Genomic DNA, 10,310 nt, shown 5'->3' with positions numbered 1-10,310 from the left:
CGAAATCGGGATCGGCCTACCGGACGGGGCGCAAACTTGTGGATATTCTCCCCATTTCCTTGCGGGACATAAAAAATAATATCCCATTTCCTTTCTCGTGGGAGAAAGAGATCCTGGACAAGTTTCATAAAAATTATCACCTCCCTTTGGGATAAAAAATATTATCCCATCATTTGTTTATGCCAAAAATGGTTTGGCTTGGTGCACGGCTTACCAAAAAGATTATGTAGATTACACGGGCCATGTAAGAATTTTTCTATGCAATTTGATGAGCTGTATCCACTTATATTATATTAAGATTAAGATGATACGTGCAAGTTGTAATCAAATATAAAAATATAAAAATAGATCTTAGGGCTCTCCTAATTAATGATAAGTCAGTAGATGACCGTAAAAGGATAGAATCATCGTGATATATATATATATATATATATCCAGATATAATGACACATATATATAATCAATCACTTTACTCGTTTGTAACCGAAAAAGTAAGTGATTGATGGAAAGAAGAAAATAATAAAAGGCAAAATAGGAAAACAAACAAGGGAAAGGAGTCTGAACAATATAGCTGTGGACAATTTCCCTTTCTTCTTTCGCCGCCACCTAAACGACCTGAGCTGTCCTGTAATGCCACTCTCTCTGATCATCGTAATAATGTGTTCATTTGTTTTGACCAGTGGAGGCATCCTAGGCATTGCCACTGGAGGTTGAACGACATTGCCAGAAAGGATTCTTCAAGTATTCGGTTAACACATGCCGAAAGCCTAAATAAGCATCCCGCTTAGTTCGCAGAGTAGCACGATTTAAAAGCTAAGCATAATAATGAACTATTACGATTACGAATAAGCGAGGGTGCTCCCCGCAGCTACTCTTTCCATCTGCTGCTGCTTCTGTCTCCTCTCTGCAGATCAGTGATCTGGCCTCCGTTCCTTTGACTAGAGTGTGCACTGGTACCGGGTTTACACGGAACCGGTAAGGATCTACTTGCTAAGGTAATAAATCTAGGAACCTGTAATAATAGATTTCGGTTCCAGTTCCTCTCTATAATAAATTGGAATCCGCACTCAGAACTAATGTCCTTTAATTTTTTAATATGTATCCCCCAATAATTGCTTTCTGTAGCTTCGTTCTTCCCCTATCTCAACCCCAATCATTTCTAAATTTTGCTCGTTTTCTTCTCTGCTAGGCTCTCATAATGGTTCATCATTTGCGTTGCATTTATATTCATATATATTACTATATTGATTTGATTATTATCTCGATCTTAATGAATAAATCAATTATGTAATTATTTATAGAATCCCTGTCTTAGAAGTGACAAAAAAAAAAGTTCCAAATGGATACCCAAAACTTATGAGATATTACATGTTCTAAATAGAGTCTAGTTGACAGCTCAATATGATAGGGTCGGGATCATCTAAATTTTTAGGAACTAGTCTTATATAGGATAGGGTCTAGGTGTGTTAAAAATACAGGGTATGCGAACCTGCACAACCCTACATTTTATGGTGGCATTTGCATTGTTACTGTCATGTTCATTGCTACTGGATATTTTGGGATCCAACCGCACATCAAACTCAATTGTTATGACGTTGTAGACGCCGCAACATGTTGAATGTATCATTTTCCCGAACTCAGCAGCCTGCTGAGCTCATATCTAAGCCATGTATTGCAAGAGCGGCCCATCTCAGAGGACGAGATAGACAGACGAAAGGAATTTGACTTTGAAGCGATAAATGGAGAAATAGTTCAGACCAGATTTAGTTCTAAGTTAGCTGCCGCACTTATATAAAAGCTAAACTATCGGGTGTAGAGCTTGGGAGAGAGAGTCAATGAGGAGACGAGCAGCTCATGATATGTTGGGTTGGGGCGCGCTGGGGAGGGTTCGATTTCGACCGGGGAAAAGGACGGTGGGTGAGGTCGGATGCTTAGGAAGGAGCAGGAGATTGGGGTAGCACTAATAAGAGTTTGCGTTCCTGAAGATTCATTCTGCTTATTTTCGAGGAGAAATACTTGGCAGAGATAATATCCTTCTTAATGAATCTTTTGATCATATTGCGAACCTTGAACATATTATTATAAATTCGATTTCATCAGACAATCAAATTCACATTAATAATAGAACACATCTCCGTCTTATACATCTGCGTATGATTTTTATAGGTAAGTAAATGAATTTATGATTTTCTGGTTAAAAACAGAAAGATGGCATCATTATTAAGTGAACTCTCTTCTCTTACATAATGTGGGGCAAAATTTAAGAAAATAAATTCCATGGACGTAATTAAAAGTATGCAAAATTATTAGGACTAAATTAAAAGCTGCTTTTCTCCAGCAATATAGGTTTGGGCAACCCTATCCCAAACTGCTGCCTGATTGCATTTACAGATGAGAATCCGACAAACCAATGACCTTGCGTATATACAAAACGAAACATTTGTCGTACCCACAATAAGACCAATCTGCAGAGCCAAAAAAAAAAGAAGAGATCCTGCGACGTGTAACCGTTGGCTCTCCAGCTTTCGCCGTGTGTCGCCAAATGTTGCCATGTGTTCGTGTTCTCATGTGAATTTCGTCACGTGTTACCATGTATTGAAGTGTCTTTATTACATAGTCACTATTTAAAAAAAGAGCACGTGCAAAAAAAAAAAACATATAACCATAGATTTTAAAAAATTCATCCTCAAATTGCTATTTAAAAATAATTATTGATCTTAATTACAATATTACTTGCATAAAACACTTGATTTTGAAAAATCATCTTTGAACTCCTTGTACAAAAATAATTGATATTCTGATAATATAATGCCATGAACAATTAATCGGATTGTGTCACGTGTAATCATTGCGCTCTCTAACTTCCGCCATGTGTCGTCAAACGTTGCCATGTATTCATGTTTCTGGGTGGATTTCGCCATGCATCGCCATGTATTAAAGTGTCTCAATTACATAATTAATTAAATGCTAAACGACAGGCTTTAGTAACTGATGTGATCTACATAAATATTCTTTTATAAATTTAGTTCTGTTGCTTGTACAATTCTCAATACTAATAATTAATCCGAAAGAATTCATACATCACATTTTAGGCGTACGGGTTACAAAAAGATTATGTAGATTACGTGGACTAATTAAGAATTTGTCTATGCAATTAAGCGCAGGTTATTGTCTAGTAATTGTTCATGAAAGAGAGATAATTGTTAGGGACCAGAAAATCGGCCCTATTTAGCGGGTTCGGTCCATCTCAATATTCTCCTTTTTGTAATATCTTTCCACTCGAGAAATACATATATAGATATATCTTATGTTATCTAATAATATTCTATTGATATCTCTGTGGCATATTACATTATCTCCAATGAAATTTTTGGTATGTAAATTTATATGTTATTATTATCAAATCTATAGTGTAGATTGCAATATCCGAATATCGATATCTTGGTACTCCTATAAATACCCTTTCGGGTATGCCTCTAGCCTAAGTTCAATTATCTTAACTTCCTGTACACACTCTCATTTAAGCATTGGAGAAGAAAATCGAGATTCCGTCTCGATTCTTCCTGTTTGCAAGTTGTTCGTGTAGTGTTCATGGAAGCATGAGACTCGTGGCTTTCACGTGATCAAGATCCAGTTTTTCGCGATCCCAACAATAATGATGGTGGGTTTTGATTTGTTTAAGCAACTTGGACAAAGAAGCTATTGGATGAGTTGTACCCGCTTATATTATATTAAGATTAAGATGATATATGCGGGTTGAAATTAAATATAAAAAACAAAAATAAAAAGTAGATATGATGGATCTCCATAATTAATGATATGTCAATAGGTGATCATAAAAGTGCAGAACTACCGTGATAATGAGTTAGTCTATCTGGATATATGTATATGTATATATAGTCAATCACTTACTTCTTTAAGTAACCTAAGAAGTAGGTGATTGATGGAAAGAAGAAAATAATAAAATGCCAAATAGAAAAACAAACAAGGGAAAATATTTTTTTTTTTGGAAAAAAGAAAAAGATTGTAAAGAATGTGTTCCTTCCCAGTCTAACCCACCATCGGCTGCACCAGCTCCCTTGGCTGGGCTGGTAATCGCCAACGAGTCCTCCCTGAGCTATGGATCAGGAGAAATTTTTAGATAAAATCACATATATCACACAGACCTCAACCAGTGGATCCATGACTCCCTCTATCTAATCTAATCGCCCCCATCTTCTCTCTCTTGATTTTGTGAACTTGGTTACTTCCTTATTTCCTCTTTGACGAGCTAGTGAGAGGAAAGGGAATCAAGAACAAGTTCTCAAACTCAGAAAACTTGGAGTTGGAGGCTTAGGTTGATTTTTCAGTTCCTTGTAATTACAAAAGGTTTTCTTTGGTTTTAGGCCTTCATGTTCGTTGGCTTTTGTTTTTCTTTGGATGAGTCGGACTTTGTTTTGCATATTTTGAGGTGAAATAAATAAAGAGCATCACTTATCAATAATAATAATAATAATAAGCAACTACTTAGCAGGAATCTGAAGTGTGAAGTCGGGATCGGGCGCCGCGCAAACTTGTCGGATATTATGCCCGTTTCCTTGTGGAACATAAAAAATATTATCCCATTATTTGTTTTTGGCAAAAATGTTTTGGTTTGGTTTGCAGGTATTGGCTCATTTTTAAAAATTTATCTTTTATTATGGGACGAGGATCATAGGAGGGATTATAAATTCCCCTCCAGTCCACAACTTATGCGGCCAATCCATCAGTAGCAGCTGCATACTATCGATCACTCTCGCCCCCCCTCTCGTTCGAGGTAACAGCGTTGTTTTCAATCCTCCCGCCATTTATCTCAGTCCGAGTTTTTTGATTTCTTGCACTGAAATAACGTAGCAGCTAGCGTATCCCATAAGCCATGGAAGGTGGCAGCAGCGACAACAAAAATAGCACTCTGACGGGGAAGAAGGGGATAGCAGAGCTCTATGACGAGTTCACGGTCATTTGGGAGGAGATGTGGGGAGAGCACATGCACCACGGCTTCTACGACCTCACCGACAACCGCCTTGCCCTGAGCCGCACGATAGATGAGGCTCTCCGCTCTGCCTCTGTTCCTTCAGGTCAGGCTCGGATCCTCTTACCTCCCTCTCCCTGCAGGCATTGCTATATATAATGCCTTTTCCCTGCCGGGCCCTGTGATGAATGTACTTACTTATGTATTATTCTGCCGACTTCACAAATTAATAATGCATCAGGCTGGACAAACAAAACTGTTTTCTCATTGATATATATTACCGATAAACAGTTGATAGTCTTGTTCAAAGAATGACATATAATTATTAATGATTTTGTACTCGCTTGTTTGCTTGATTGAATCGCGTTCATGCATTGCACGAGTAAACTGCAGAGAAGGAGGATCCATCCAAGTCCAAGACACCAAAGAGGATAGTTGATGTCGTTTGGGAGGTGTTCTGTGGAGATCACAGGGACCACAACGACTCCTCTCCTGTCTCCCTCTCCATCTCCCACGGCCGACTTGCCCAGGTCCGCATGATGGACGAGGCTCTTCGCTCTGCCTCTATTCCTTCAGGTCAGGCTCATACCCTCTTACCTCCCTCTACCTGCAGGCATTGCTATATATAATGTCTTTTCCCTGCCGCCCCCTGGAATGAATGTTGTACTTATGCATTAATCTGCTAACTTCACAAATAATGCATCAACTGGACGAACAGAACTGTCTTCTCATTGATATTACCGATAACAGTTGCTAGTTTGTTTAAATAATGAAATATATAAAATTAATGATTTGCTACTTGCTTGTTCGCTTGATTGAATCGTGTCCATGCACTGCATGAGTAAACTGCAGTGGAGGAGGATCCATCCAAGTCTAAGACACCATAGAGGATAGTTGATGTTGGGTGCGGGACAGGCGGCGAATCGGTATACCTTGCCAGAAAATATGGAGCCAAATGCTGGGGCATCACCCTCAGTCCCTTCCAGGTTGAGAAGGCCAATGCGCTTGCCTTATCGCGGGGTTTATCTGACCAGGTATGCATGTGAATTTATATGCTCACTTTAAGTCAGGAATCTGCCCTCCTCCTTTAGTAATTCCTAAGTCTCGTGTTTTACCTTCATACTGCCATAATGAAAGGCAACAGGCATGACGTAACAACGTCGTATAATTTCTGGCAGGTTTCCTTTCTAGTTGGAGATGCTTTAGCGCAGCCATTTCCTGATGGACAATTTGATTTGGTTTGGGCCATGGAGAGTGCAGAACACATGCCTGACAAAGAGAAGGTCTCTTCATCTATATAGTTGCTGCAAGTTTCCTTGCCTTGTCTCTTCGATTTTTCCAGTCTTTTTTTAATACACGGTCCTTGTTTCCCTCTTATCCCTGTTAATATTTTTCCTTTTTGCAAAATCTCAGTTTCTCAACGAGTTATTAAGAGTTGCAGCCCCAGGGGGCACAATTATCATTACCACATGGTGCCATAGAAATCTCAAGGCCGACGAAGCTTCCCTGCAGTCATGGGAGAAAGAGATCCTAAACAAGTTTCATAAAGATTATCACCTCCCTTTGTGTTCTAGAGATGATTATGTCAAATTACTCCAGTCCCTTCCTGTCGAGGTAATTATGGCAATCTCAATCTGACTGCAAAACCGCAAAAGTTTTAAGGGAAAGATAATCTTTAAGGACATGGTTGTTAGGTAATTGTAGATGTGACGTCCAATAGATACTTGTTGATTCTCATGTCATATTTGAATATGCTACGGCACAAACGGTTTGAGTGATGTGTAAATGCAGCGTACATTGTTGATCTGAGACGTGCTACTTGCAGGACATTAAGACGGCAGACTGGACTCAACATATTGCCCCGTTTTGGATGGGAGTGCGGCGTTCTGCATGGACATGGAGGGGCCTCATGACTCAGTTGAGAAGGGGTGAGTTTTCTTTTGCGGCCATTTTTAACATCGGGCATCTCATACCGATCCCACTATCAAATCCTCTAGCAGAATTTCCAGGCTAGTGCATTCACTCGACCCTCCATTTTTAACATCGATCAAGCATCCTCATACCAATCCCACTATGAATTCAAGATTTTCTCATTACCAAGAACTGTAATGTCATTGCCATAGGAGGTCCTGAGACTGAGAGGGACGGTTTGACAGTCCAATGACATGAATCGATCCCATCGTCCCCCTTTCCCTTTCCTCCAATACCCTCACCACCCAAAATAGCTGTGGACAATTTCCCTTTCTTTTTTCTGAGCCATCTAAACGACCTGAGCTTTCCCGTAATGCCACTCTATCTGATCATCGTAACAATATGTTCATTTATTTTGACCAGGGGTGGAGACCGTGGAGGCATCCTTGGCATTGCCACTGGAGATTGAACAACATTGCCTGAAAGATGTCTTCAAGTATTCGGTTATCACATGCCGGAAGCCTAAATAAGCGTCCCACTTAGTTCACAGACTAAGCAAGGGTGCTCCCCGCAGCTACTATTTCCGTCTGTTGCTCTGCTTCTGTATCCTCTCTGCAGATCAGTGATCTGCTCTCTGTTCCTTTTACTAGGGTGTGCACGGGTGCCGGGTTTACCCGGAACCGGTAAGGAACTACTTGTTAGGGTAACAAATCTAGTAATAATAGGTTTCGGTTCCGGTTCCTCTCTATAATGAATTGGAATGGGCACTCGAAACCAATGTCCTTTAATTATTTAATATGTATCCCCGAATAATTGTTTTCTGTTGCCTTGTTCTTCCCTTCTCCCAACACCAATCATTTCTAAATTTTGCTGCTTGTCTTCTTTGCTAGGCTCTTATAATGGTTCATCATTTGTCTTTTATTTATATTCATATATTACTACATTGATTTGACTGTTTTCTCGATCTAAATGAATAAACCCATTTGCAAATGTAATTATTTATAGAGTCGTTGTATAAGAAGTGACAAAACAAAGGTTCCAAATGGGTGCCCGGAACCTATGAGACATTAGAGGTTCTGGGTAGGGTCCAGTTTCACTGCTCAACATGATAGGGTCTGGATTATAAATTTAGGATTTGTTTTTTTATATAAGATAGGGTCTGGGTATCTTGAAAAATACAAGGTACTCGGATCCGCGCACCCCCCAGCATTTTACGTTGGCATTTGTGTTGTTACTGTTATTTTCATTGCTACCGGATATTTTGGGATCAAACGGACACATCAAACTCAATTGTTATGACACTATAGATGACGCATCATGTTGAATGCATACTTTTCCCAAACTCAGCAGGCAGCTCATATCTGAGCCATGTATTGCAAGAGCAGCCGGACAAGATAGACAAATGAAAGGAATATGAATTTGAAAGCGATAAATGCAAGAATAGTTCAGACCAGGTTTAGTTCTAAGTTGCAGCACTTTTCTAAAAGCTAAACTGTTGGGTGTAGAACTTGGGAGAGAGACTCAGCACGGGGACGGGGAGCTCATGATCTGTTGGGTCAAGTTAGCGCTCGGGAGGGTTCGATTTTGACAGGGGAAAGGATGGTGGGTGAGGTGGGATGCTTAGGAGGAAGCAGGAGATTTGGGTAGCATTGATAAGAGTTTCCGTTCATGAAGCTCCATTCTGCTTATTTCCTTAGAGACATACTTTACTGAGATAATATCGCTCTTAACGGGTATTTTCATATTACAAACCTTGAACATACTATTATGAATTAGACTTCATTAGACATCAAATTCACATTAATAGAACACATCTCCATCTTACACGGGAGCTCTTCTAACTCTGTACATATCCGCGTAAACTTTGTGATTTTCATTGGTAAGCTGTAAATTAGTCATTGTCAAGTTTTGTTATGCCTAATGTTGAGATATGTCAGAATTTTGCAATAAGCTTGACTGGCATTCGAATTTTTGGGAATTATACTTGATTATGGCGGATATTAATATTAAATTTTGATTGGTGACTTTTTAGGCTGCTGATAGAACTCACAAATTGAAGAACTAAAATTCGCAAGTTAGTTTATTGAAATCTTGGGAATTATACTTGATTATGACACGGGATTGGTAAAACTATTAGATATCTATACCTTTCTCCTCTCTGATTGAGAACAATATTGTCCTCTTTTTATATGCTTTGCATTCAACAAGATCGAGTGCTCTCATATGATTCTGATTTCGTGTACAAGAGTTTAACTAATCTTTTCATCTCTTAGTTAGCATATCGTGTTCGAATTCCGCTAGAGAGATCATCTGGGGGAGTGATCATCCTTATCGACATATATATACTGTCTTTTCAATTGTGCTTGGGACACAGGTAGTTGAAGTACTGTTGATGATTGGAGTTTTTCCTATTTATTAGAATGTAATTTTCTCACTCGATTTTCCTTTTCGCGTAGATTAATTGATCTCTCCAGAGGATTTGTGACAAGCATGTTCTCCTGGGGACAAATTTGATGTGTAAGTACGGCAATTTTAATCTACTAGGACTGACTGCAATTAATTTAAGGACCAACAAATATAGCAATCATATCTTTGGGGTTGACAGACTTTGTTTTTACTCTCTTCTCGCTCCAGTGATGGTTCGAAAGTTTGATAGTGGAGTCATTCAAAGGAAATCTCATAGAGATGAAGAGGTGGGTTGCCTTATAATTTTGTTCTTACAACAGTTGCATTTGATCTTCTATTCTATTATGCAACTGGGAAAAACAAAACATTCTGATTTCTCACCTTCGTTATGAAGCAATCCCTTTGGGAAAATCCGGATCATATCTAATTAATCGTTGGTCCCAATTCTTTAATTAGCAGTAACTAACTTTCGTTGCATATCTATATATATGTGTGTGTATAGAAGAATAGTTTATGGAAAAGGATAAATAAATAAGGTGGCATTTGGTATCAAAGTGGAGTTTAACTGCACCCACTCCAAATGTTACGATTAAATTCAATTGTTATTGAATATAATGCTATTTAAAAAATTAAGGCCGCTAGTTTCAAATGAATTGAATTGCGTCAAACTAATGATAAACAAACTAATAATTGCGTCATTGAATTGAGAGAAAAGTAATAAATAGTTTAGATAATTTAGTATTAAAAAATTACTTGTAATAACAATTCAAAAAAAGTATATGATATAATTTATCATTAAGTTGAAGAAAAATATTTTAAAAAAAGTGACGATTATGTTGTTAAATTGAGGGAAAAGTAAAATGAAGTTAAGTATAATCATTAGTACTTTGGAGGTGGTGGCGGGGCGTTCTCTTATGACTGATTTTAAGTTAAGATAAAATAAAATCTCTGACTTGCTGCTCGCTGGCAGGTCTAATGTGCCGTGACGTGAGCCCCATCGGGT

At 38.6% G+C, this 10,310-nt stretch overlaps 1 pseudogene; it reads left to right on the top strand.

Moving 5' to 3' along the window:
* Positions 1-4,801: 4,801 nt before the first annotated feature.
* On the top strand, positions 4,802-7,766 carry LOC116194726 (annotated as a pseudogene).
* Positions 7,767-10,310: the final 2,544 nt, after the last annotated feature.

Source organism: Punica granatum, chromosome 2 (genome assembly GCF_007655135.1).
Source record: "Punica granatum isolate Tunisia-2019 chromosome 2, ASM765513v2, whole genome shotgun sequence".
Classification (NCBI taxonomy): Eukaryota; Viridiplantae; Streptophyta; class Magnoliopsida; order Myrtales; family Lythraceae; genus Punica; species Punica granatum.
This window is presented reverse-complemented; position numbering and strand designations above follow the sequence as displayed.